The sequence below is a fragment of the Siphateles boraxobius genome, unplaced genomic scaffold (assembly GCF_051911475.1).
Source record: "Siphateles boraxobius isolate OS27281-9 unplaced genomic scaffold, OSU_SipBor_1 42, whole genome shotgun sequence".
Classification (NCBI taxonomy): domain Eukaryota; kingdom Metazoa; phylum Chordata; class Actinopteri; order Cypriniformes; family Leuciscidae; genus Siphateles; species Siphateles boraxobius.
In genome coordinates, this window is record NW_027509053.1 from 813,835 (window position 1) to 840,818 (window position 26,984).

At 40.2% G+C, this 26,984-nt stretch overlaps 2 long non-coding RNA genes and 11 other non-coding genes across 13 annotated transcripts; 11 read left to right on the forward strand and 2 right to left on the reverse strand.

Annotated features, from left to right (window-relative positions):
• Positions 1-2,960: 2,960 nt before the first annotated feature.
• On the reverse strand, positions 2,961-3,034 carry trnam-cau (transfer RNA methionine (anticodon CAU)). The gene has a single exon. It is a non-coding gene; the product is annotated as a tRNA-Met (tRNA).
• Positions 3,035-3,894: 860 nt separating this feature from the next.
• On the forward strand, positions 3,895-3,983 carry trnar-ucu (transfer RNA arginine (anticodon UCU)). Its single transcript is given in 2 exon segments — positions 3,895-3,931; positions 3,948-3,983. It is a non-coding gene; the product is annotated as a tRNA-Arg (tRNA).
• Positions 3,984-4,520: 537 nt separating this feature from the next.
• On the forward strand, positions 4,521-4,594 carry trnat-agu (transfer RNA threonine (anticodon AGU)). The gene has a single exon. It is a non-coding gene; the product is annotated as a tRNA-Thr (tRNA).
• A 720-nt stretch (positions 4,595-5,314) lies between these two features.
• Positions 5,315-5,388, forward strand: trnat-ugu (transfer RNA threonine (anticodon UGU)). The gene has a single exon. It is a non-coding gene; the product is annotated as a tRNA-Thr (tRNA).
• A 1,763-nt stretch (positions 5,389-7,151) lies between these two features.
• On the forward strand, positions 7,152-8,206 carry LOC143707662 (uncharacterized). The gene is made up of 3 exons (XR_013193190.1): positions 7,152-7,427; positions 7,782-7,865; positions 8,113-8,206. It is a non-coding gene; the product is annotated as an uncharacterized LOC143707662 (long non-coding RNA).
• A 763-nt stretch (positions 8,207-8,969) lies between these two features.
• On the reverse strand, positions 8,970-9,845 carry LOC143707663 (uncharacterized). Its single transcript, XR_013193191.1, has 3 exons — positions 9,689-9,845; positions 9,322-9,536; positions 8,970-9,236 (listed from the first exon to the last, which is right to left on the reverse strand). It is a non-coding gene; the product is annotated as an uncharacterized LOC143707663 (long non-coding RNA).
• A 5,475-nt stretch (positions 9,846-15,320) lies between these two features.
• On the forward strand, positions 15,321-15,394 carry trnat-ugu (transfer RNA threonine (anticodon UGU)). Its single transcript has one exon. It is a non-coding gene; the product is annotated as a tRNA-Thr (tRNA).
• A 139-nt stretch (positions 15,395-15,533) lies between these two features.
• Positions 15,534-15,622, forward strand: trnar-ucu (transfer RNA arginine (anticodon UCU)). The gene is given in 2 exon segments: positions 15,534-15,570; positions 15,587-15,622. It is a non-coding gene; the product is annotated as a tRNA-Arg (tRNA).
• A 538-nt stretch (positions 15,623-16,160) lies between these two features.
• trnat-agu (transfer RNA threonine (anticodon AGU)) lies at positions 16,161-16,234 on the forward strand. The gene has a single exon. It is a non-coding gene; the product is annotated as a tRNA-Thr (tRNA).
• A 139-nt stretch (positions 16,235-16,373) lies between these two features.
• On the forward strand, positions 16,374-16,462 carry trnar-ucu (transfer RNA arginine (anticodon UCU)). Its single transcript is given in 2 exon segments — positions 16,374-16,410; positions 16,427-16,462. It is a non-coding gene; the product is annotated as a tRNA-Arg (tRNA).
• Positions 16,463-17,000: 538 nt separating this feature from the next.
• Positions 17,001-17,074, forward strand: trnat-agu (transfer RNA threonine (anticodon AGU)). Its single transcript has one exon. It is a non-coding gene; the product is annotated as a tRNA-Thr (tRNA).
• A 721-nt stretch (positions 17,075-17,795) lies between these two features.
• On the forward strand, positions 17,796-17,869 carry trnat-cgu (transfer RNA threonine (anticodon CGU)). The gene has a single exon. It is a non-coding gene; the product is annotated as a tRNA-Thr (tRNA).
• Positions 17,870-18,616: 747 nt separating this feature from the next.
• trnat-agu (transfer RNA threonine (anticodon AGU)) lies at positions 18,617-18,690 on the forward strand. The gene has a single exon. It is a non-coding gene; the product is annotated as a tRNA-Thr (tRNA).
• Positions 18,691-26,984: the final 8,294 nt, after the last annotated feature.

A 26,984-nucleotide genomic window follows, 5' to 3' on the forward strand; every position in this document is an offset into this window, starting at 1 on the left:
GCAGTGAGAGGTGCAGTGAGAGGTGCAGTGAGAGGTGCAGTGAGAGGTGCAGTGAGAGATGCAGTGAGCACTGCTTTCTTTCTTTAACTTATTTTTTTGTCTGTGTATTACCACACTCTACTACTTATACAGATTGAAATAAGCACAGTTAGAATAGAAAAATGTTTGGGAAGGTATTGCTAGAATGTGAGTATATAGTAATTTAACAAGTACCTTTTAAAAATGACTTAAAATCAAAAATAGTTTGCACATAGTTTGTAAGAGAAAGCGTTTATTAACAGTAATGAAGGTTACACTTGAAATGGCAACAAAGCAGATTCATGATGACTTAATTAATAATACGTGTATAATTAATTGTGCATAAGTGGAATGTTACCTGAGAAATACAGAATGAAAGACGTAGCTTCAGTAGCCAGTTGGAAAAATCAAGAGAGATGCCATGAAGGACGTGAGTGTCCTTTAACCCATAATGGCAAAGCCCAATTAGAGAGGAAGAGGAGAATGCAAGAGCAGAGCCCAGAGAAGAAAGAGAGATCACATAGGTTACATTGTTCTTTCACCATTTTACTTGATCTAAACCAACCTGAGACAGTGAAACTGACCAATAAGCAGACTACAGCCGCCCCTGTACAAGGTGTGACAGCTGGCAGGTAGGTGTAAAAACATACCAGCCATTTCCACTGAACTTAAACCTTTATACTAAACGTATATTAAAACTGCAATTATATATATAAAAAAATGTTATTACCTTTGACAAACTTGGTATAATTTTAGAAGTAGGCTGGGGTGGGAGCTGACGCTGACTCTGCGCCATGACCTCCTGTGCTGGTCCACTAGCGGCAGACCGTTGTTCAACAACCCTTGGTGCTTGTCCATTAGAGGCTGTGGCCTGCTTAAGACAACCACAAAAATACATAGGCTACAATAATTGTTGAACGAGAAGAATTTGTTCAGTAAATTATATATATATAAAAAAAATACAAGTTACATCTTTACATTGTTACCTTTTGAGTCTGAAAACCACATATGCACTTTGGGACCGCTCCGAGCAAGGTTGTCTGGCCGCGAGACTGCATCGGACATCTTTCAATCTGTAAACATTATCACACATATAATATAGAATACATGCATTTCTAACTTATCAGTATGAATGCCACATTAATTTATTGTAGTGTGTCATTTATTTTTATTCATGTTCTTTGAAGGGGAGATACAAACTGTAAAATTAGAGATAAAGAGTGAGTAAAGTTTGTATCCTCCTTTAAAAGAACAAGAGAGGAACATTTGACACCTTCAAAAAACATCCATTCACTCAACATCCCCACCCCCACTGCCTCAAATCTCTGAATCTCCCAGTGCAAAAAAAAGTTTTTTTTTTACATAAATAAACATAAATCTCAAATACCTGCAACATTATCTACATACATATCTATAAATAATGATGACATAGAATTAAATGATTAGGATTACAATTATTACATCATGCAAAGGTGACAAAAGCACACTCACCCTTTGGTACACGTCATGCCACTTTTTCTGTCGAGGAGCTAGCCTGTTACCCTCATTTGATGGCCAAACTCCTGTGCTTGCAAACTTTTTTAGCCTTGCAATCCAGTCAGTATCTGACATGGCTTTATGGGATTTTTTGCCAGACATTTTTTTGTTGGGGGGCTAACGGTTAGGTTATATCGTTTTGAACAAAACTACTATAATACAAATTATTTCTTTAAAAAAAGCACACACGATATTTACAATTATAATATAGTATACAATTATATACAAATATAAAATTACATTGTCCGAAAATACAGTTAAAGTTGCCGAAAAATAAATTTCGCAGTCCTCCTTTAAAATGATGCTGCCTGACCTCCGTGACAGTGATGCTCGACGTCTGAACTTTTTGACCTCTGACACGCCCCTCAGGATATGTCATTACTTCGTACACCTTCGGCTCAGTTCGGCAACTTGATTGACAATTGGCTAGCTTCCTGACTCCTCCTCCTAGCGGTGCTAAGCGTAAACGTGCCATTGACATTTCCTTGTACTCTGATTGGTCAAATGTCGAAAATGATAAGGAAAAAGTCAAGAATGGCGCTCTCTGATTGGCTGCAGATGTTATAATGTCGAGAATGGCGCTCTCTAATTGGCTGCAAATGTTATAGCGCGTCGACGTGATTGGCTGTGGCGTTCAACATTGTTCAACATTATCCCCATTTTGACGGACTATCCTTCGGCAGCTGGCGTTCAGGTTGCAGTCTCCCCTGGAGGCGTTGGTTCGAATCCCACTTCTGACAAACCTAACCTTTGGCTGCGGGCTCAAGCTAGAGTCTTTAACCCTCTGGCAAGTTTATCCAGAAATGCAGTAATTTTGACAAAGCACTGCAATTCAGTTCATGCTAGAATTAACCAAACATTAAAGTAACACTGACCTGCAGTACATGACCTTTATAGTAACACTTTAGTGCAATGTATGGGATTCTATGGCACTTGGAATTTCAAGTCATGACATTTCAGAAAAAATGGACATGTTGATTGAATCGGATTCAACTGAATTTCACGAAATAACATGTTGTGATGTTTACCGGAAGAAGATGCAGTAGAATTGCATGGCAAGGATTCTTGGAAATTTCTTGGAATGAAATGTCATGGGTTTGGGGGCATGGGGTGGAGTGTCATGACACAAGATTCAAGGAAAGTCATGTAAAACATTACATTAGCATTAACAAGACATGCCATTAGAATGAAAGAATGATATCAGCCTTAACAAAACATTGTAACAACACCAACACATATGACATGAATATGAGAGTAATACAATTACTGCATTTGTTCAACATTAGTCTTAAAAAAACACTGGATTTCAATTACAGTGCATATGAAGAAATGGACAAAGGCATAAAAGGGAATACAGAAAGCAGCTCATTTATTTACACGGTCCCGTGTATCAAAAAGCATCATTCTGCCCCGTGTGAGGCTCGAACTCACGACCTTCAGATTATGAGACTGACGCGGTGCCTAACTGCGCCAACGAGGCATGTGCTGTGACACGGGTGAGCGGTGAAGCCCTAGATTCTAGATCATCTGCCATTCTGTGTAGGTGCAAAAATGCTGCTCATCACTGGCTGTCATGTCAGGATGCCTGAGCGGTCTAAGGTGCTGCGTTCAGGTCGCAGTCTCCCCTTGAGGCATGGGTTCTAATCCCACTTCTGACAAACCTAACCTTTGGCTGCGGGCTCAAGCTAGAGTCTTTAACCCTCTGGCAAGTTTATCCAGAAATGCAGTAATGTTGACAAAGCACTGCAATTCAGTTCATGCTAGAATTAACCAAACATTAAAGTAACACTGACCTGCAGTACATGACCCTTAAAGTAACACTTTAGTGCAATGTATGGGATTCTATGGCACTTGGAATTTCAAGTCATGACATTTCAGAAAAAATGGACATGTTAATTGAATCGGATTCAACTGAATTCCACGAAATAACATGTTGTGATGTTTACCGGAAGAAGATGTAGTAGAATTTCATGGCAAGGATTCTTGGAAATTTCTTGGAATGAAATGTCATGGGTTTGGGGGCATGGGGTGGAGTGTCATGACACAAGATTCAAGGAATGTCATGTAAAACATTACATTACATTAGCATTAGCATTAACAAGACATTCCATTAGAATGAAAGAATGATATAAGCCTTAAGAAAACATTGTAACAACTGTCTAGTAAACAGGAGATCATGGATTCGAATCCCAGCAGTGCCTATGCCACAGGATGTGGGCACCGCTCACTTAATCTTTTACATATGTAAATCTTTGCATGCTGAACAGTGTGCATCTGCACAAAATGTGGAAATCTAAGAAGTGATGTGGATGCAATAGCGTCTTAAAGCTTGTCTTTTGTGGCTCTGTGGCGCAATGGATAGCGCATTGGACTTCTAGATTGTGAACGGAGGTATTCAAAGGTTGTGGGTTCGAGTCCCACCAGAGTCGTGCATACACTCTTTTGCTCAGATGTCTTTGTGTTGGACAAGCATATGCTTAAAACTTGAATCCACAAACTACTTCAGAAGCATACCCTTCACGTTCTGCTTATTTCCCTTATTGGACACACCCAAATCAGATCACAGAGTACTCTACTAATTAACTTAAGTCACCTATTTAAATAAGAATAGGTTGAAATCCACTGGCCTAGGCCAAAATCTGCAACAACCGATTGTTGGCCACCTACCTAGAAAAAAAAGAAGAAAAAAAACACGCTTTCCATTTCTCCAAGCTGAAACAGCATTTAGATGTATCGTAACTGGAGGTTCCCGAAACATTTGAGACACGAGTACTGAGAGTTTCGATCCAGAAATAAATGGCTTGAGATATTCCCTTGTCCCTCAACAGAAGCCTGCACACCTTTCAGGTTTTGGAAATAATCCTGTAACTTCAAAGGGACCTATTCATGATGTAATCAGCTATTCTCCTGACATGCTACCTCTTTTAGACTTTGTATAAAAAAGCATCGAACCAGTGACAGTAACTGGCGCTGTGGCTTAGTTGGTCAAAGCGCCTGTCTAGTAAACAGGAGATCCTGGGTTCAAATCCCAGCAGTGCCTAATCTGTGGCTTTTAAGATTAGTCATTCAACCTTCTCGGATGTGAAAGTCTTGGCAGGAAAGACAATCTGGACTTCTCGGTTGCAAATGAAGGTTTTAAAAAGGTTGTCGTTTTTTGGGTCCCACCAGAGTCACGAATGGTGTCCCTTTGCACAGACGTCTTTACCAGACTGACATTTGCTTAAAGCTGGGGTTTTCCAACTTTTTCAGAAGCCTACGCAACACATTTTTCTTCTTTTCCTTATTGAGCACACCCAAGTCAGATCGTCGAGTACGTTACTTATCAATCAATTATTTGATTCATCTGTATTAAATGAGAGAGATAATAAAAATATATATATATGTGATGCAGATGCGCTTCAAGAATGGTTTGCAAGCTCCTGGCTTAGGCCTGAAATCTGCTACTACCTATTGATATGGTCAAGCCTATGGATATTTGTACAAACAAAGTCTTTACATATATGAAGAAGAATACATGGATATCTTTCTGGATTTTGCCCTTTCATATCAGAAGAAGGCTCAGGAAACATTTTAGGCATGACTATCGAGAGTGTAGAGCCAAAATTAAATGAGTTCAGACATTCCCTTGAGGCGTGAAAGGCCCTCGTGTTTTGGAAACAATCCTCTTACCTCTAAGGGACCTCGTTCATGACGTGATCAGCTGTTTTCCTGATGTGGTACCTCTTTTAGACTTGTTTTACCAACAAATTTCACCATATCTGGCGCTGTGGCTTAGCTGGTCAAAGCGCCTGTCTTGTAAACAGGAGATCCTGGGTTCAAATCCCAGGAGTGCCTTTGGCACAGGATATGGGAGTGCTTAACCTTTTCACATATGAAAGTCTTTGCATGACGAACTGTGTTTACTTGCACAAAACTGGAAAAACTAAGAAGTGCTGCGCATGCAATACTTCCCTGAAGTGTGTCATTTTATGGTACAATGGATAGAACTTTGGACTTCTAGGATGCGAATGGAGAAATTCCCTGGTTGTGGTTGTGAGTCCCACCAGAATAGTCAGTGGCCTCTTTTGCTCTGATGTCTCTGTGAGTCAGACATATGTTTAAAACTGGGGTCCACAAACTACTTCAGAAGCCTACCCTTCACATTCTGCTCATCTCCCTTATTGGACACACCCACGTCAGATCATTGAGTACTCTACTAAGTAGCTCAATTAACCCTTTTGAAATAAGGAAGATAACGAAAATGTATAGCGTCTGGGAGGTTTCGAGAATGGTTTGAAAACCACTGGCTTAGGCCAGAATCTGCTACTTCCTATTGTTGAGATCCAGCCTCTGGATGTATTCAAAACAGTCTTTACTACGGTGGCCGAGAAGGGTCACAACACATACAAACCCCACAACAACTACATATTCAGAAAACACATACAAATTCAGAAAACACATGCAAACAACGCCACAACAACTACATATTCAGAAAACACATACAAATTCAGAAAACACATACAAATTCAGAAAACACATGCAAATTCAGGAAACAACTTTGTCGATTTCACATTCGCTGCAAATATTCGCAGCACGAGCAAATAGGGAAACGAACTGCAAACTGCAAAAACACAACGGAAATGTTTCCGGGGGGGCCATAATCAGTGACGGACCCGCATACATCCGGTTGTCTTAGCGCTATTTTTTGAATGTGTGCTGTGCTTTTGTTGTCTCAAGAGGTAAGTGTTTCTCTTTCATTATGACAGACTTGTCGATGTGCTCTGATACCGAAGTGGTTTTGTGTGTTTTTAACATATTAAGTTATTGTCCCCATAACGTATTAATCTGCCAACGTTGTTAGCTGGAAACTAAGTTAGCTGGCTAGCTCGCGTCTGGCCATTAAATAGATGCATTACTGGCGTTTGTACAATGTTGTCCTGATATCTGAACTATTTATTTAATTTTTAGTTTGAAATGTTCTGTCCGTATTGTGCCGAGCAACTGGGGGACGCTCCCAAGTTTTGCACGTCGTGTGGTCTGAACGTGGGGTTCCTTACGGAGCGTCAGCCTAAGGTAACATCCCCTTACTGTGTTCCTATTTATAAATTTATCAACCCCATTAAAGCATATTAGTTTTTATAATTAATCTTTCTGTGTGTGTGTGTTGTGTCGGTCCAGAGGATGACCTAATACGTGCTTACTTTAGAAAGGACCACTCCAACGACGTTATTCGCGATTTTTTGGAGTCAAAGCATGGTATTGTAATGAGCCTGAAAACTCTAAAAAAGAAGGCTGAAACGGCTAAATCTAAGTCGGAGTGCAAATTACAGTCCACTGGAGACTGTGAATGCTGCCATCACTAGTGAATTGAACGGCTCAGGACAGCTGTTGGGCTACAGGGCTATGTGGCAGACCCTGAGACAGAAGCATTCACTGACAGTGAAACAAGACGATGTCATGCAAGCCCTCAGATTATTAAATCCAACAGGAGTATCTCTCCGTCATAGGCGCAGGTTTGTTAGGCGATCCTATTGCTCTGCAGGACCCAATCAGGTGTGGCACGTGGATGGCTATGACAAGCTCAAGCCCTTTGGGATTGCCATCAGTGGCTGCATCGATGGGTATTCAAGGCGGGTTATGTGGCTCAGTAGTGGCAGCACCAACAACGACCCTGCAGTAATAGCTCACCATTACCTGCAGTGTGTTTCGAGCTGTGGCCTTCCGGCTCGTCTTAGGACAGACTGTGGGACAGAAAATGGAGACATGGCTGCCATCCACTGTTCTTTAAGAGAGGACCACACCGATGACTTTGCAGGTTCTCTCAGCCACATGTATGGCACTTCAACTGCCAATCAAAGGATTGAAAGTTGGTGGTCCTTTTTCAGGAAACAGAGGTACGTTTAACAATACTGTTACTCACATATTTTTCAATACTGTTTCATATTTCTGTAATCTTTTCATAATATTATGCTGGGTTGGCACCATACAATGCTGACTTTGAAAATGTAGGCTTATTTATATGAGCGTCATACATGGATCAGGCTGTGTACTGCCGATTGTGCAATAGTTATGATAAGTAAAAGGATTAGTGTGCATGGTTGACTGTTTCAAATTGTAATAAGTGTTGACAGTCCATTCTGCACTGGTGAATCCAGTGCAGAATGTTGTTTTCCAAGACTGTCACATAATTTAAGTATTTGTATTAGAAACATTTATACAAAACTAAAATCACTGTACTCCATTATTAGGACACAGTTCTGGATGGATTTATTCAGTGACCTGAGAGAGAGACACTACTTCAATGGCACCCATGAACACAAGTGCCTTGTACGGTATGTGTTCCTGGGCATCTTTCAGAAAGAGCTTGATGAACACCGAGAGCTTTGGAATAACCATACCATCAGACCCGTCCGGCAGTCTCTCTGTCCATCTGGGAAACCTGATACCATTTACAACCTGCCTCACAGGTTTGTATGTAACACCTGTATTGTCATTTTCAATAAATGTTTGGTTGGTTTCCCTTTGAGATTTAAACACTATTCAAATGAGTTCACTGTTGTGCTTTCTGTGCGGCCTTAGGTTTGGTGGAAGGGATTGTGGATTCCCAGTGGATCCCCAAGTGTTACAGGAGTTCAAAGACCTTCTGCCACCCACAAACAGTTTGTGTGGAGATGCTAGCCTCCAAGCATATTTTGCCAACTTGGAGAGACAGAGCCAGCTCGCTCCACCCATCAACTGGCCAGCTGCTGTTGACAACTACATTAGACTTGTTAGAAATGGCTGGTCTTTGAGAGAGAGAACTAACAGACGTGTAGGCAGTTTATTTTCTTTCAGACAGCATTGCCTCCAGTGTGGTGTACTGATATGGACACCTTAAATTAAAGGTTAAATTAAAAGCAAAGATATTAATCGATTGCAATGACTTCCCTTACTTTTTCCACCATCACAATGTATGCTTTTGGTGTTAACAGTGTTGATAAATACGGTATGCTGAAGCTAATGGTGACTTTCATGCTAGATCGGTAACATTTCATGACCAATTTATGCAACAACAAATAAACTTCATTCTGATGGCTCTTGCAAAATGTTTCAGAATAGACAAACTTACATTTTCTTATAAAAATTATTTTATTTCTTTTAACTGTTAAAATACTGACAAACAGTAAAGTGCGAACAGTAACAGCAATGTAAATCTGTCACGGAAAGTTTCCAAATAGAGAAACTTGCACCTTTTCTTATACAAAAAATCATTGGACTTCTGTAAACCATGTAACCATACAAATAGTAAAGTGCGAACAGTAACAGCAATGTAAATCTGCCATGAAAAGTTTCCAAATAGAGAAACTTGCACCTTTTCTTATAAAAAAAAATGGATTTCTGTAAACAATGTAACAGTGCAAAGTGCAATGCAAACAGTAACAACAATAATGCAAATTTGCCACTGATAATTAATTTCTGATTGACACCTCAATGGAGCCCAAATCCTGGAGCGTTCTTGATTCCATAATTCATGGCTTCCTCAAAGATTTCATATGAGGGTAAGATCGGGAGTTTTAATGTGTTCGCGCAGACATTAGCCTCAGGAAACCTTGAGTGTTTCTGGAATGTGAGTTGAGGCTGTGGTATTAATTTTGCTGCTGGGATTTCTTTCAGGCCTGTGGCGAACATCAGAATGTCCTGCAAGGACATCCCTGACCCTTCCTCTGTGGGGGTTGGGAGTAAAGAAACACATTGAGATTTATCATCCATTTGTGAACTTCACTTCAAACAACATACAGAAAATTATACCTTTTACAGCGATTAAGTAGTCCAGCCAGTAGCCAAGCACTCTCTCCTCCTCATGGCGATTTGAGCTACCAGTTGGGCTCATTTCTGGACGGAACAGTGACTCTACACTCTCGGCTGTCAGGTCTTCCGCACTGTAACACATGTAGGGCAGGAAAATGGAGGGATGCTGTTCCAGAGCGTTGAAAAAGTTGAGGGTAGCCAGGCCATCCTTGAACCTATTACCGGGTTGGGTTGTGGGTGAGGGGAAGAGGCAGATCATGGTAAGTTCTTAATGCTATTGCCAGTAGGACTCACATTTGTTAGACACTCATTTGAGTTTCATTCAAATTCTCGTTTGAATTCTTACAAAGTAGTCAGAGTGACCTACCTCTGGAAGGAAACATGGTTGCGGTAGGTGAAGTACTACTGGATGTAACCATCCACAACTTTTTCCTTATCCTCCAGTGTCCTCAGGCATTATAGCATCCTGCTGTCTGAAGCATGCTGGAGTGCTTATCTGCGAGTTCCACGAGTTCTTCCAGTGTCCTAGCATTCTTAATCTAGAGTAAAATAAAAACACTGTCTGTACACTCTAAAAAATGTTGGGTTATTTTGTGTACCCAATAACATTTCTTCTGGTGAGAAAATCCTGCACAACAGCTCTGTACTTTCATGTCAAGTTATAATATTTTGTCTATGATATAATGGACTTGTTTAAAGATTAATCCATTGTTCTTTCTGTTTTATGTAAAGACACTCTTGGAGATGTTGCTTTAAAAACCCTGCCAGCTATCCTTCCTCCATTGCCACACAAAACAGGCTGCAAGATGGTTCGGCCCTCTTACCATGAGGCAAAACAAGCATTTGTTGATTTACAGCCTGTAGGTACATCATTTATGACAACACATTTGGGGTAATATTTGATCCATTTGTGCATATTTACCATTTAAAATTTCTATTTAAAGGTTGGAACAAACATCATCAAGTATTTGGAGGAGGAGGAGCAACGGAGGCAATTCCCTCATGTCCTGCAGCTTGGGGACAAATTCAACTGCTCACAAGCCTTCGTCATTTTGGGAGGAGCGGCACTAGAGCAAGACAGCCTTTTACAAGCTGTGGATACATGCTTTAAATTATTTTATGTTTTAGACATTGAGTATCCAACGCCTGCGGCAGCTGTTTGGCAGTTGCTACAACACACAATATTTCACGAGTTCACACTTACATACAATTAAAGGGAATAAAGTATAATGCGTATTTGGCGTGCTGTACGGGGGGAGGGCTCCGAGCTCGGAATTCGGCCCGAACCCAGAGTACTCCCCCCTGTATGTAAAGTGGTTTAGGACTAGAAGAGTGGAGAAGGGGTGGTGGAGGGACGCTGCTAAACTGTCAGAGAAATGAGGTGAGACTGCTGAGTCTATATATACACGTTTTAATCATGATTGCTGAGTGGTCTCCACCCGTGTTAATTATCTGAACGTGCTTCTCCCGAACTTTGTTAATAAAACATCATATTCTGTGCCAGGAGGAGTTCCATCAACTCATTGTCGCCTACTTAGGCAGTTTATAATTGGATAAGCTGGACAAGCTTTGGTTTGTTTTGTTTGTGTATTTGTATTCCATGTTTCTTAGAACTTAAAACATAATTGTAATTAAATTAATTTTAGCATTCTGTGGCAGGAGCTGTTCCCTCAACACACTGTCGCCTTATGAGGCAGTTTATAATTGCATTACTTCTATTTATTTATTTATTTATTTATTTATTTATTTATTTATTTATTTATTGAAAGAATTTCTTATTTTAAGGAAGTAAATGAAAGCAATTGCAAACAATAACTTAATGAAAATGTTTACAACTTGTAATGTTTACAACTGTTTATTTGTGTTTTTGTGATCCATGTTTCTTAGAACTTAAAACATAACTCTAAATTAATTAATTTTAACATTAATATTCTGTGCCTGGAGGTGTTCCCTTCAACACGTTGCCTTATGAGGCAGTTTATAATTGCATTACTTTTTTTTATTTTATTTATTGAAACACTTGCAACAATAACTTTTGAATGCAATGTCTAATTGGATGTAAATAAAGCATTGTTAATATACTTAAGTTGTGAGTGAGTGAGTTATTTTCATGGAAATAATTAATTATTTAAGTAATTAAGAAGTAATTATAATTAATATTAATAATAGTTTGATTAAAGCATTTTGGCCAAATAACCCAACAGATTCGTTTTTTGAAACCCAATTTATTGGGTAAACTAGTTACCTAATTTATTGGGTTAAAATAACCCAACAATAGGTCGGTGCTATATCAACCCACCATTGGGTTAGCTGTTGGGTCGATTTTAACCCAACTTTTTTAAGTGAGTATTGGTTGGAATTTAGACTACATATTAGTGACAAAGCATGGAAGTCACTGGTTTTATTCCAATATCACACTGGTTTTTCAAGCTACTGGGGTGTCCAAATTGTTGATTGTTCATCAAAATATATAAAAAAAAATTATTGAATATTCTTAGAAACACATAATTACAATTACCTCAAGGAGAACATTCCTGACTTCAGTATCAGTTATATCCTCAATTGGGCCCTCAATGGTCTTAACTTTACCAACCAGGTACTGGTAGAAGCTTGGGGAAAAGCATCGAGGCCCTGGACCACCATGTACAATGGAGACAGCAACCATTCTTCCAACATGGAAATACTCATCACCTTCTGCAGCTAACAATGGCAATGTTCCACGGTTAGTTCAAATTGATTTATAATACTGTCAAAATGTGACAAAAAGTGAATTACCTTTGCTATCAAATGACAGGTATTTGCCATCTTCTTTGCCTTCAAAAAATCGACTGGTTTTAATGGCGTCCATCAAGAGTGTCAGAAATTCCCGTGTAGGCCCTCCTGTGTCCACAGCCTCCTCTGTTTGCCCGATGTCATCAGTGAATTTGACCAAAAGGCTACAGGTGGGGTCAAATGAGAAACGTTTGAATCCCCTCAGAGCACCATCCCAGACATTAGCACGGTTTATATTTAACCTGCTACAGCTTTTTGTGTTAATGTTGTATGACAGATTTGACAGAACGTCTGCAGCCGTCAGTCCAATATCTGCGTCTCTGCAACACAAGAAAGAGAAACATTAACACTGCCTTTTATTTGGATAATTAAAATATAAATCTTTTATGGTCCCATTACAGTGAGAACACCATATGTGTGTGATGAAATGTGATGGGCATAAGCATGAAGCACACATTGCAAGCTTTCAATAATTTCTGCCAGATTTTGTTTCGGTTTAGGGGTAAGTAAAAAAATATATACAATTTGAATATTTGCTTTAATAATTGTATGGCAACAGAAACCAGGTAAAATGCCAAATGTAGCTTGAACTATGTAATATATCTGAGGAAACAAACAAAAAAAAACAACAAAGGTTGACAGCATTATTTCTATCAAAGTACCTGTCTTCCTCCTGAAAATTGTCTACGTCCTCAACATCAGAGCAACTGCTGTCAATGACAACTGGTGCATAGATCTTGGTATATGTGCTGTGGATTAAAGGAACAATGAAATACTAAAACAAGATGGTTGTGAAATTACAGTAAAAAAGTGTTATACTTGGTACTGTAATGCATTACATTCAGCAGTCAATATTTCATGCTAAACCCAGAGCCAAAAGTATTAGTGCAATGAACGAACAATTTGAATCCATTGTGACTTACTTGTAGAAGTCACATGATGTGGTGTTTTTGGGTCCTGGTCCTGCTCCATTGGCCTGTTTATGAAAGTAGAGATAACACCAAACAAATTAACAATAATTACATCATTAACATAAACTTAATAACATTACAGAATAATACATACTTGCCCATCAGATGGCCTGGACACTGTTGGTGGACATTGTTTTGGTAAACTAAAACAAACAAATAATTTGAATAATTTAATTTAAATCATAATATAGATATTTGTTAATATGATTTAAAGAGCACAACATGCTCGATCTATTCCTTCTCGCAATTGAAAGAAAAAATAAATGAATGCTGTGAAATACGTGGATAATCAAAAACCACTAGCACAGGTCTCAAATTAGCGGGAGAAACTTACATTTTCAGTGGAAGGCTAGCAAATGCCTCATCATCGGATTCTGAAGAGGAGTCATCTCCATGACCTTGGAAAGAGAAAATGATGCATCATTATTAGGCTAGGTATATGCAAAATATATGGCAATTTTACAACCAGCTCAAATTAAATTAAGAACTCACTTAATTACCAACCATTATCAATTATTATTATTATTATTTTACATACATGTACTTCAATACTTACTCGAATCCTGAAGGGGGCAGATGTACAGTACGATCCTCTGGTAAGACTTTCCAATGGCCTCTTTATAATGTTCAAGGACAAAGGGTTTGTCTGTGCCTGGTATATTTTGTACCTGAGAGCCATCAGGATATACCAGGACATATTCTCCATCGTACATCATGTCTTGATTAAAATCTCGCTGTTTTTTTATAGCAGCTGGCGAAATTTGTTTTGATGACCACAGGGGTTCAACATTTAATGGCAAAGTTTCCCCTCTTATAGGTTTTAACCCATATTTTGTTCTGGTCATTATGCCAATTGAAATCTACAGAAATAAGAAAAGAAGAAAAACAAACATGTTTAAGACTGTGTACTGTGTAATAGACACATTGTGACCTAAACCTCCATATTAGTTTACCTTGACCATAATGTTTGGTTTCTTTTTAGCCTTTGAAAAGGTCCTCCTCTCAGCCTCTTTAACTTCCCTGAACCTCATGAATTGACCTGCTCTTCCTTGGATACTTGTCTCATTCACTAACACACACACACACTGATTCATTATAGCTATGCTTTGTGATTGGTTGATAAATTGCCACCTTTCTGACAGCTAAAACCACGGGACAATTCAATGCAGCACAGTAACGTTAAAATGGGAGCACAGTAAGGGGATATTACCTGTAGGCCCACGGCCTAGGCTTGATGACGTGGATGGACACACCGTAAGGAACCCCACGTTCAGACCACACGACGGGCAAAACTTGGGAGCGTCCCCCAGTTGCTCGGCACAATACGGACAGAACATTTCAAACTAAAAATTAAATAAATAGTTCAGATATCAGGACAACATTGTACAAACGCCAGTAATGCATCTATTTAATGGCCAGACGCGAGCTAGCCAGCTAACTTAGTTTCCAGCTAACAACGTTGGCAGACTAATACGTTATGGGGACAATAACTTAATATGTTAAAAACACACAAAACCACTTCGGTATCAGAGCACATCGACAAGTCTGTCATAATGAAAGAGAAACACTTACCTCTTGAGACAACAAAAGCACAGCACACATTCAAAAAATAGCGCTAAGACAACCGGATGGATGCGGGTCCGTCACTGATTATGGCCCCCCCGGAAACATTTCCGTTGTGTTTTTGCAGTTTGCCGTTCGTTTCCCTATTTGCTCGTGCTGCGAATATTTGCAGCGAATGTGAAATCGACAAAGTTGTTTTCTGAATTTGCATGTGTTTTCTGAATTTGTATGTGTTTTCTGAATTTGTATGTGTTTTCTGAATATGTAGTTGTTGTGGCGTTGTTTGCATGTGTTTTCTGAATTTGTATGTGTTTTCTGAATATGTAGTTGTTGTGGGGTTTGTATGTGTTGTGACCCTTCTCGGCCACCGTACTTTACAAATATGAATATATAATTCATGAAAATCTTTCTGGATTTTGTCTTTCAGATCAGCTGAAAGCATAGCAGAGATTGCTTTCCATTTCTCTCAGCTGAGACAGAATTTAGATGTATTGTAACTGGAGGTTCCAAAAACATTTCAGACACAAGTATTGAGAGTTTCAGATATTCCCTCTTTCTTCAACAGAGCCCTGAATGCCCCTCGGGTTTTGGAAATAATCCCCTAACCTCTTTCATGATGTAATCAGCTATTTTCCTGACCTGCTACCTCTTTTAGACTTTTTATCACAACACATTGTAGAAGGTTCAGCAAGTGGCGCTGTGGCTTAGTTTGTCAAAGCGCCTGTCTTGTAAACAGGAGATCCTGGGTTCGAATCCCAGCAGTGCCTATGCCACAGGATGTGGGCACCGCTCACTTAATCTTTTACATATGTAAATCTTTGCATGCTGAACAGTGTGCATCTGCACAAAATGTGGAAATCTAAGAAGTGATGTGCATGCAATAGCGTCTTAAAGTTTGTCTTTTGTGGCTCTGTGGCACAATGGATAGCGCATTGGACTTCTAGATTGTGAATGGAGATATTCAAAGGTTGTGGGTTCGAGTCCCACCAGAGTCGTGCGTACCCTCTTTTGCTCAGATGTCTTTGTGTTGGACAAGCATATGCTTAAAACTTGAATCCATAAACTACTTCAGAAGCATACCCTTCACGTTCTGCTTATTTCCCTCTTTGGACACACCCAACTCAGATCACAGAATACTCTACTAATTAACTTAAGTCACCTATTTAAATAAGAATAGGTTGAAATCCACTGGCCTAGGCCAAAATCTGCAACAACCTATTGTTGGCCACCTACCTAGAAAAAAAAGAAGAAAAAAAAACACGCTTTCCATTTCTCCAAGCTGAAACAGCATTTAGATGTATCGTAACTGGAGGTTCCCGAAACATTTGAGACACGAGTACTGAGAGTTTCGATCCAGAAATAAATGGCTTGAGATATTCCCTTGTCCCTCAACAGAAGCCTGCACACCTTTCAGGTTTTGGAAATAATCCTGTAACTTCAAAGGGACCTATTCATGATGTAATCAGCTATTCTCCTGACATGCTACCTCTTTTAGACTTTGTATACAAAAGCATCGAACCAGTGACATTAACTGGCGCTGTGGCTTAGTTGGTCAAAGCGCCTGTCTAGTAAACAGGAGATCCTGGATTTGAATCCCAGCAGTGCCTATGCCACAGGATGTGGGCACCGCTCACTTAATCTTTTACATATGTAAATCTTTGCATGCTGAACAGTGTGCATCTGCACAAAATGTGGAAATCTAAGAAGAGATGTGCATGCAATAGCATCTTAAAGCTTGTCTTTTGTGGCTCTGTGGCGCAATGGATAGCGCATTGGACTTCTAGATTGTGAATGGAGATATTCAAAGGTTGTGGGTTCGAGTCCCACCAGAGTCGTGCATACCCTCTTTTGCTCAGATGTCTTTGTGTTGGACAAGCATATGCCTAAAACTTGAATCCACAAACTACTTCAGAAGCATACCCTTCACGTTCTGCTTATTTCCCTTATTGGACACACCCAAGTCAGATCACAGAGTACTCTACTAATTAACTTAAGTCACCTATTTAAATAAGAATAGGTTGAAATCCACTGGCCTAGGCCAAAATCTGCAACAACCTATTGTTGGCCACCTACCTAGAAAAAAAAGAAGAAAAAAAAACACGCTTTCCATTTCTCCAAGCTGAAACAGCATTTAGATGTATCGTAACTGGAGGTTCCCGAAACATTTGAGACACGAGTACTGAGAGTTTCGATCCAGAAATAAATGGCTTGAGATATTCCTTTGTCCCTCAACAGAAGCCTGCACACCTTTCAGGTTTTGGAAATAATCCTGTAACTTCAAAGGGACCTATTCATGATGTAATCAGCTATTCTCCTGACGTGCTACCTCTTTTAGACTTTGTATACAAAAGCATCAAAGAAGTGACAGTAACTGGCTCTGTGGCTTAGTTGGTTAAAGCGCCTGTCTAGTAAACAGGAGATCCTGGGTTCGAATCACAGCAGTGTCTTATCTGTGGCTTCAGAGAGTAGTCATTCAATCATCTCTGATGTGAAAGTCTTGGCAGGAAAGACAATCTGGTCTTTTCGGTTGCAAATGAAGGTTTTAAAAAGTGTGCCGTTTTTTGGGTCCCACCAGAGTCACGAATGGTGTCCCTTTGCACAGACGTCTTTACCAGACTGACATTTGCTTAAAGCTGGGGTTTTCCAACTTTTTCAGAAGCCTACGCAGCACATTTTTCTTCTTTTCCTTATTGAGCACACCCAAGTCAGATCGTCCAGTACGTTACTTATCAATCAATTATTTGATTCACCTGTATTAAATGAGAGAGATAATAAAAAATATATATATATGTGGTGCAGATGCGCTTCAAGAATGGTTTGCAAGCTCCTGGCTTAGGCCTGAAATCTGCTACTTTCGATTGATATGGTCAAGCCTATGGATATTTGTACAAACAAAGTCTTTACATATATGAAGAATAATACATGGATATCTTTCTGGATTTTGCCCTTTCATATCAGAAGAAGGCTCAGGAAACATTTTAGGCATGACTATCGAGAGTGTAGAGCCAAAATTGAATGAGTTCAGACATTCCCTTGAGGCGTGAAAGGCCCTCGTGTTTTGGAAACAATCCTCTTACCTCTAAGGGACCTCGTTCATGACGTGATCAGCTGTTTTCCTGATGTGGTACCTCTTTTAGACTTGTTTTACCAACATATTTCACTGTATCTGGTGCTGTGGCTTAGCTGGTCAAAGCGCCTGTCTCGTAAACAGGAGATCCTGGGTTCAAATCCCAGCAGTGCCTTTGGCACAGGATATGGGAGTGCTTAACCTTTTCACTTATGAAAGTCTTTGCATGACGAACTGTGTTTACCTGCACAAAACTGGAAAAACTAAGAAGTGCTGCGCATGCAACACTTCCCTGAAGTGTGTCATTTTATGGTACAATGGATAGAACTTTGGACTTCTAGGATGCAAATGGAGAAATTCCCTGGTTGTGAGTCCCACCAGAATAGTCAGTGGCCTCTTTTGCTCTGATGTCTCTGTGAGTCAGACATATGCTTAAAACTTGAATCCACAAACTACTTCAGAAGCATACCCTTCACATTCTGCTTATTTCCCTTATTGGACACACCCAACTCAGATCACAGAGTACTCTACTAATTAACTTAAGTCACCTATTTAAATAAGAATAGGTTGAAATCCACTGGCCTAGGCAAAAATCTGCAACAACCTATTGTTGGCCACCTACCTAGAAGAAAAAGAAGAAAAAAAAACACGCTTTCCATTTCTCCAAGCTGAAACAGCATTTAGATGTATCGTAACTGGAGGTTCCCGAGACATTTGAGACACGAGTACTGAGAGTTTCGATCCAGAAATAAATGGCTTGAGATATTCCCTTGTCCCTCAACAGAAGCCTGCACACATTTCAGGTTTTGGAAATAATCCTGTAACTTCAAAGGGACCTATTCATTATGTAATCAGCTATTCTCCTGACATGCTACCTCTTTTAGACTTTGTATACAAAAGCATCGAACCAGTGACAGTAGCTGGCGCTGTGGATTAGTTGGTCAAAGCGCCTGTCTAGTAAACAGGATATCCTGGGTTCGAATCCCAGCAGTCCCTAATCTGTGGCTTCTAAGAGTAGTCATTTAACCTTCTCTGATGTGAAAGCTTAAAGCTTGTCTTTTGTGGCTCTGTGGCGCAATGGATAGCGCATTGGACTTCTAGATTGTGAATGGAGATATTCAAAGGTTGTGGGTTTGTCATATGGGTAATTAATAAATAAAAACGTATCGATACAAGGCCCCCACTCCAGAGCATTTTTTCACACACCGGCTTGTCTTGTGGATGTCTTGTGGATAACATACCACCTTTGGAAGGTCAGGCTGTGCTGTCCTGTGTGTGGAGAATCAGGGTGTTCTGGTTAACCTCCACCAGCTGCATGGATGTTCCTCCCATCACCAAGCTGTTGCCCAGTACAAGCTGCCTTATCCTGCGATAGTCTTGCAGGATCAGAGACAACCTTGACAGGGCTCCCTTGCCTTTTCTTTTGGGGCTTGGGTGGACAGTGCAAAGTCTGATGAAGATGGTCTCCAGCAGACGGCAACAGTCAGGCCACTGAGCAGGTGCGCTGCTTGCACCCAGCACACATCTGTTGGTGCTCTCTACACCAGGGTGAGTGGGCTTCTTCGGGACCTTGAAGCGTCCACTCAGCAGTCTCTTTCGGCATCGACTGTCATACACCACCCGTTCCTTGTCCCGGTCATCCAGGTTCTGCCAAAGAGCAATTATGGTGTTGGCTTCCTGGTTGGTCAGGCTGAGGGCTGTGTGGTCCCGGAGATCCACCAGATATTCTGCCAGCTGGTCCACATGTTGATAACCCGGGATATTTTGGTAGTCAACAGCCTATTAAAAAACACAAACATGCAATACAATTATTACATCACATCTGTCTAATGCATAATTCCATAACTGATTGTGTTATTTTCCTGTTTATCACCGTAAAGCACTGTATAGTACAAAGCAGAGAGCGCCATTCTTGACATTTTACAAAGCACCAAATAAATAAAGATGACTTGACTTGATGTGTATTTGCAGCTTACAAATGAATTTAGGCTGTACTTTTAAATGTAAAATATGTGGAAAGTCTGGATTTAAAGCACTGGATGTTAATTCATCATAATTATTCTAGTTAATTTGAAAGACATACAAAGGAGTAGTATTTACCGTCTCTTTTTCATCATCATCCTGACCAGCATTCTCTGGCTCTGAGGGGAGAGTTGAAACAGATGTTTCAGAGGGAACAGGTGTGACAGCAGTCCCTTAGGGTCCAGGTGATGAAGGAGACTGTGTGAGGACAAGTTTGGGGTCAGGGACCAGTGAAGGGGATGTGGAGCCCAGTACAGGTGTGGCACTGCTGGTGACCAGGGTGGAAGAACCCAGTGTCAGTGTGGAAGAGGGTGGTGACAGAACAGCCTCCGGATCTGCTATTGTGTGATCCTCGCTGATGTCACAGAAGCCCTCATCTTCATCTCGCTCCTCCACACTGAGGTCCTCAATGAGCTCTGCTGTCTGCTCAGAGTCAGGATTCATGTCCTGCAGTGCCTGACCAGTCTGCTGGAACAGATACTGCACTCCAATGAGCTCACCTGAAATAAAAACAATAAACAAACGGAAATTAAATAGAATGTTGTGTATCATATTTGATACATTAGGCTTTTGTAGTAGCTCATATAGTGTGAGAATATAGAGCTCATCGTCAAGGAGAAAAAAAACAAAACAGTTTTATTAAGAGGCCAAACACGTTTAATTATGGGGGCAAAACATGAAATGAAATGCAATACAATGATGATTGAGAGAAAAGTCTGATGATCATTTTGATATTTACATGTAACATGATTTTCTAATCAAGTGAACCCAAGCTGCTTCAGTCTAGTAACTAGTCATTAAATATTACTAACAATATAAAAGTTATTCTTACAATTACTTTATAAAATCAGTAAAGGTTTTACAATGAAAAGAAACGTGAAGCACGAGCTGAAGGTGGACACTTTTACAATTATACTAAAAGACTATAATCAATCAGACGACAGAGGGCATGTTTCCTAAAAATTTTTGATCATGTTGATCATTTAGAGTCCTTTAGAAACTTGCATATCAATTATGATACAATCGACTCTATAGGGTTAAATCTGACATATAGACGGAGGTTACACAGAAATTGCAAGTTGATAAAATAAAAAATATATAAAACAATTCTCACCGGTGTAACATGCAGGGGGACAAAACGTGGGGACCACTTTCCTGCCAAACAGCTTTTCATAATTGCCGTTTACACAGGTAACAAGTTCTCCTGTGTAGCTGCGCAAAGCTGATGGCTCCGATGACAGGGAAGCAGCCTCCCGGTCCTGGTTCCACCGGTGTAAACCCTCCAGCAGATAAATCTGAAAGTTCAGACTGTTTGCACTGGTCCCTGTAAATAGACACAACAGTGTTTAGGAGGTGTTAAAGGAACACACAAAAACACTTAATGCTCTTTCTTTACACCTGCACAGTGTGTGTGACAAAGACAATACCTGGGATGAAACGGTACAGGTGTAAATGAAAGGACTCGAGAGAAGTGGAGCCTCTGGCACATCTGTAGGTCTTCAGAAGCACGCCTCCCTTGTTTAGGCTCCCTGTCTCTGTATAGAGCACAACACCAGGGGGGTCTTGAATGCATTTCACATGCTTCTTCTGGACATTCCAGATGTGCTCCATCCTTTCTCGGTCCAGGAGAGGAACACCCAGGGAGTCTTTGCCCTTGCTGCTCAGGAGCTCTGTAAGCAGCCGCTCAAGGAGAAGGATGGTAGTCTCCTCTCCACAGGTCCTCCTCCGGCAATGGAGTGCCAGCTCATTCCTGGTAAGATGCTTGTTGACATCTTCATCTGTCAGCGCAGGCCAACCCTGGGATATCAACAGCTCTCTCTTTGCTTTGCGAAGCATAGAAACATCAGCCGCATCCCACTCAAAAATGCACGCTGACAGCCGTGACATGAAGATGGGATACAGCTGATGGGCATCAGTTGTACACCCCATGGCAATCCTGCGCATAAAATGCCAGATGTCCAAGCGAATCATGAGATCAGGCCACCCTCTGAATCTGGTTTTCAGCTTGGTCTCACCCACATCAGTGCAGCAGCCACAGTCCACGTACAAAACAGCAGGTGGATCCACACTAGCCTGCTGGTACCTTTTCACCAGACCATCGACCATCATGTCCAGTCCTGCTCCTTCCTGTGCTGTCAGCACACTCATGAGCACCTGACCAAACTCATTGCCAACAGAGGTAAGCCAGAGTCCCGTTCCCCTTGCCGTCCCAGCCAGCTTCTTAGTGATCTGCAGTAGATGACAGGAAGCATGCAATGCAATGAAACATCACACCATGTAGAATATGATACTCATGCTCTGATAATGATATAACAGTAAACACCATAAATTTACAAAAATCCCCTGCTAACCTTTTTAGTGGAATCCATCTTCAAGACTGAACCATACGTAGATGTTATCCTTGCATGGATTTCATCCAGCCTTGTCAGGATGTCTTGGCTGTACACGGTGAGCAGCCACTTGCAGCTTGGGACCACTGTAGGCTCTGGGGGTTCCTGGAATTGTATTTGCAACACCCCGGGTCGTTTGAGGAAGTCCACACATTGGGTGGTGTACCGGGCCATACGCTGGAGCCACTCCTCACTGTGGTTCTCACGCAGCTGTTTGATGACCCGCGTGGGACTGTTGCCTAGGCCATGCTCACGCAGGAGCCGAATGACTCTCATATCACAGGCATACCTTAGGAAAAGCAAAATCCACACATTCATATATTTTACATAATTGATTTGTAAAGTATTTGCAAACATATGTGATGATGGGCTATCAACTGGATGTGGAAATTAAAGTGTACTTACTTCCGCGTGAGGATGACCCGAAATTCAGAGCGATGGCCCAGATCCAGCTGTTGCAGGACAGTCTGACTCCAGGACACATGCGAGGCTTTACACTTGGTACAGATGAGGGTTTCTGTGACCATGTTGTACATCCTATCGATGTCCAGAACCTGCCGTGCCCTTTTGTGCAGACCGCCTCTAGTCTCCTGATGCTGCCCGCAGGCAGAATTGGGACAGAGAGCCTTGATCTTCCACAGCTTGTACGGCATCCACAGCAACAGAGCATGACAAAAAAATCTGTCTGGAGCTGGAGCCTGGTTGTAAATAAGTGCTGGCTGTGGTGGGTAATACCAGAGCTGTAGGTTGTCTCGAAGCTCTGGTTTTCCCTTGGGCCCCATTTTAAAAAGCCTGCTGGCAATCCACCTGTGATCCTCTGGTGGCAAAGTGTCCGACCACAAATGATGCAGTCGAACTGCAGATGCATCTTGCAGTAATGCCCCCGAAGGAGTAGTCTGTGAAGGAAAAAAACAAAACATTTAGTCTAGCAGGTCATTTATTTAATTACTGCTTTATCCAAGACTACCCTCATATAAAATAGAAAATATTGGATGTCAAATACGTACTTAAGGTTATAGAATAAAATGTATACATTTGTTCCAATAGTTTTCAGAATTGTGTCAGCTGCTAGCACTAATTTGTGTGACTCTACTGAGTTGTGACAGTTAATATGCAAATTCAATTATTTTGGACCAATAAAATTTGAAATTACTTACCGAGACAACATGCAATGAAATATAATATATGTTGCATATATAACAAGAGAAAGAAACAGTCATAACTGTCCAATAATTTTAACTAATCCTAGATGGAATTATACAATACTGTTTAAAGGTCTATGTTCAGTAAGATTCTTTTTGTTTTTGAAATATGATTAAAATACAGTCAAAAACAGTAATAGTGGGAAATAATATTGCAATTTAGGATCGCCGCTTATTTGAATCTGTTTTCAAAAGTATTTACAGTTTTTTTCAATCGCTAACAAGCGCTTACCCATACTTCAGATACTTTTTCCTAAACTCTTAACACAGACTCACACCAACAAAACACAATTGGCCAAATGGATAATTTTCTTCTCAAGAACACATTTTGTTACAGATTTTTATGATTGTCTACACACTAAAATAAAAATTTCCACGCAATTTGCAAAATTCAACTCCAATGAGCAAAACCCCTCCACAGATTTGCACAACATTACACACAATGTCTGCTTTACCCTTTTAGCAAAACATTACACACAGTGATTTGTAAAACTCTACACACATTTTCACACCTTAGACACAGATAAGGATTGTGAGGTTACTTCCTTGTCATTACAAAGCCCCGGATTGCCATTGACCACACTAATGAATGAATTGGATATGCACATCCATCAGGCGTGGAAGCACACATGTGCTAATTTGAAAACGCATCACTCAGGAGTGCTATAAAAGGCAGCAGGTGAGTTCACCTGTCTTCAACAACAATGGAAGGAGCTAGAAGAAGAAGAAGAGTGAGAATAAGAGGGGGGGCTCAAAGAGGAGATGATGGAGGTAGAGGAAGAGGAGAAGGAGGTAGATGAAGAGGAGAAGGAGGTAGAGGAAGAGGTGAAGGAGGTAGATGAAGAGGTGAAGGAGGTAGAGGAAGAGGTGAAGGAGGTAGAGGAAGAGGTGAAGGAGGTAGAGGAAGAGGTGAAGGAGGTAGATGAAGAGGAGAAGGAGGTAGAGGAAGAGGTGAAGGAGGTAGAGGAAGAGGTGAAGGAGGTAGATGAAGAGGTGAAGGAGGTAGATGAAGAGGAGAAGGAGGTAGAGGTTTACAAAATTGCGTGTAAACAATTGAAAAAAACTGTAAATATATACTAACTCTTCATTTCAAAATAGAACACATCTTTCTCTGCACACACTAACTTTACCAAAACACTGGAAATCTGACTCAGAATGAAATTATTCTGTCAAAGAATAACACTTGTTTTCACTTCACAAGGTACATGCAGTCAATCAAAGTACACCAGGTTTCAAAATACTGGCTATTGTATTACAAAAACTTCATAGACTTTTGTGTTTCAGTCCACATGTACAGTATTCCAGTAAAAAGCAAATCAGTTTTTTTAACTGGGCCCCTTGCTCTTACTCTTCCTCGTCCAGACATTACAGTGTTTGTCTTTTTCTGTTTCCAAAAACATCACAAGTCCTCCTTTTAATGTATAAGTGTCAATGTAACAGAAAAAAATAACCCCTGCCACTGAGTCTAAGCCAGACTGGAATCAGCTATGGTTGACCCAATTTACCCAACATAAATCAGGTGTGTGTCAATTATTCAATTGTTTTTTTTTATCAGCTGAGATATATTGTTTTTGAACTGATATCATTGAAGAAGCCGAGGTTTTTATACTGTATCTAAGGTTTGGAATATTGTTTTTGCTATTGTGGGGTGGTGTGTGTTAACATTTGTAAATACTACAAAAACAATCCATAATTTTGTTGAGAGGTATAGCTTGTCTGTTAAGAAAATGTAAGCATTGTGGAAATGTGTTCACTGACTGCATATTGTGTGAAAACTGTATAGTATTGCTCTTAATTCATTATGATAAGATTTCCTGCATACAAAATATATTCCTAAAAAGTGAACAGATGTGGAATGTGTCTTAGAATGCAATGTGGATTATGCCAGTACTTACAGAGACAGTGGTGCTTGGTGTAGGGGCACTGGACACTGCTGCGCTGGGTTGGTCAACAGCCTGAGATGTTTCCTGGAATACAAAATGTTTCTAAAAAGTGCACAGATGTGGAATGTGTCTTAGAATGCAATGTGGATTATGCCAGTACTTACAGAGACAGTGGTGCTTGGTGTAGGGGCACTGGACACTGCTGCGCTGGGTTGGTCAACAGCCTGAGATGGTCTCCTAGCCACACTCAGATTTGGCTTTGCAGCAGCAATGTGGGACCCACCAAATCTTGGCTTGGTAAACTAAAAAAGGGCAAAACAATTTCAATGAAAAGACAAATTGAATTGTAACAGCACATTGGCCAAAAATATAATAAAATGTAAAATGAGAAAATATCTATTGATCCTATCATTATTATATAACTAAAGGACCTGCTTTCTTTCTTTAACTTATTTTTTTGTCTGTGTATTACCACACTCTACTACTTATACAGATTTAAATAAGCACCGTTAGAATAGAAAAATGTGTGGGAAGGTATTGCTAGAATGTGAGTATATAGTAATTTAACAAGTACCTTTTAAAAATGACTTAAAATCAAAAATAGTTTGCACATAGTTTGTAAGAGAAAGCGTTTATTAACAGTAATGAAGGTTACCCTTGAAATGGCAACAAAGCAGATTCATGATGACTTAATTAATAATACGTGTATAATTAATTGTGCATAAGTGGAATGTTACCTGAGAAATACAGAATGAAAGACATACCTTCAGTAGCCAGTTGGAAAAATCAAGAGAGATGCCATGAAGGACGCGAGTGTCCTTTAACCCATAATGGCAAAGCCCAATTAGAGAGGAAGAGGAGAATGCAAGAGCAGAGCCCAGAGAAGAAAGAGAGATCACATAGGTTACATTGTTCTTTCACCATTTTACTTGATCTAAACCAACCTGAGACAGTGAAACTGACCAATAAGCAGACTACAGCCGCCCCTGTACAAGGTGTCACAGCTGGCAGGTAGGTGTAAAAACATACCAGCCATTTCCACTGAACTTAAACCTTTATACTAAACGTATATTAAAACTGCAATTATATACATATATATATAAAAAAAATGTTATTACCTTTGACAAACTTGGTATAATTTTAGAAGTAGGCTGGGGTGGGAGCTGACGCTGACTCTGCGCCATGACCTCCTGTGCTGGTCCAGTAGCGACAGACCGTTGTTCAACAACCCTTGGTGCTTGTCCAATAGAGGCTGTGGCCTGCTTAAGACAACCACAAAAATACATAGGCTACAGTTGAACGAGAAGAATTTGTTCAGTAAATTATACATATATAAAAAAAATACAAGTTACATCTTTACATTGTTACCTTTTGAGTGTGAAAACCACATATGCACTTTGGGACCGCTCCGAGCAAGGTTGTCTGGCCGCGAGACTGCATCGGACATCTTTCAATCTGTAAACATTATCACACATATAACATAGAATACATGCATTTCTAACTTATCAGTATGAATGCCACATTAATTTATTGTAGTGTGTCATTTATTTTTATTCATGTTCTTTGAAGGGGAGATACAAACTGTAAAATTAGAGATAAAGAGTGAGTAAAGTTTGTATCCTCCTTTAAAAGAACAAGAGAGGAACATTTCACACCTTCAAAAAAACATCCATTCACTCAACATCCCCACCCCCACTGCCTCAAATCTCTGAGTCTCCCAGTGCAAAAAAAAAGTTTTTTTTTTTACATAAATAAACATAAATCTCAAATACCTGCAACATTATCTACATACA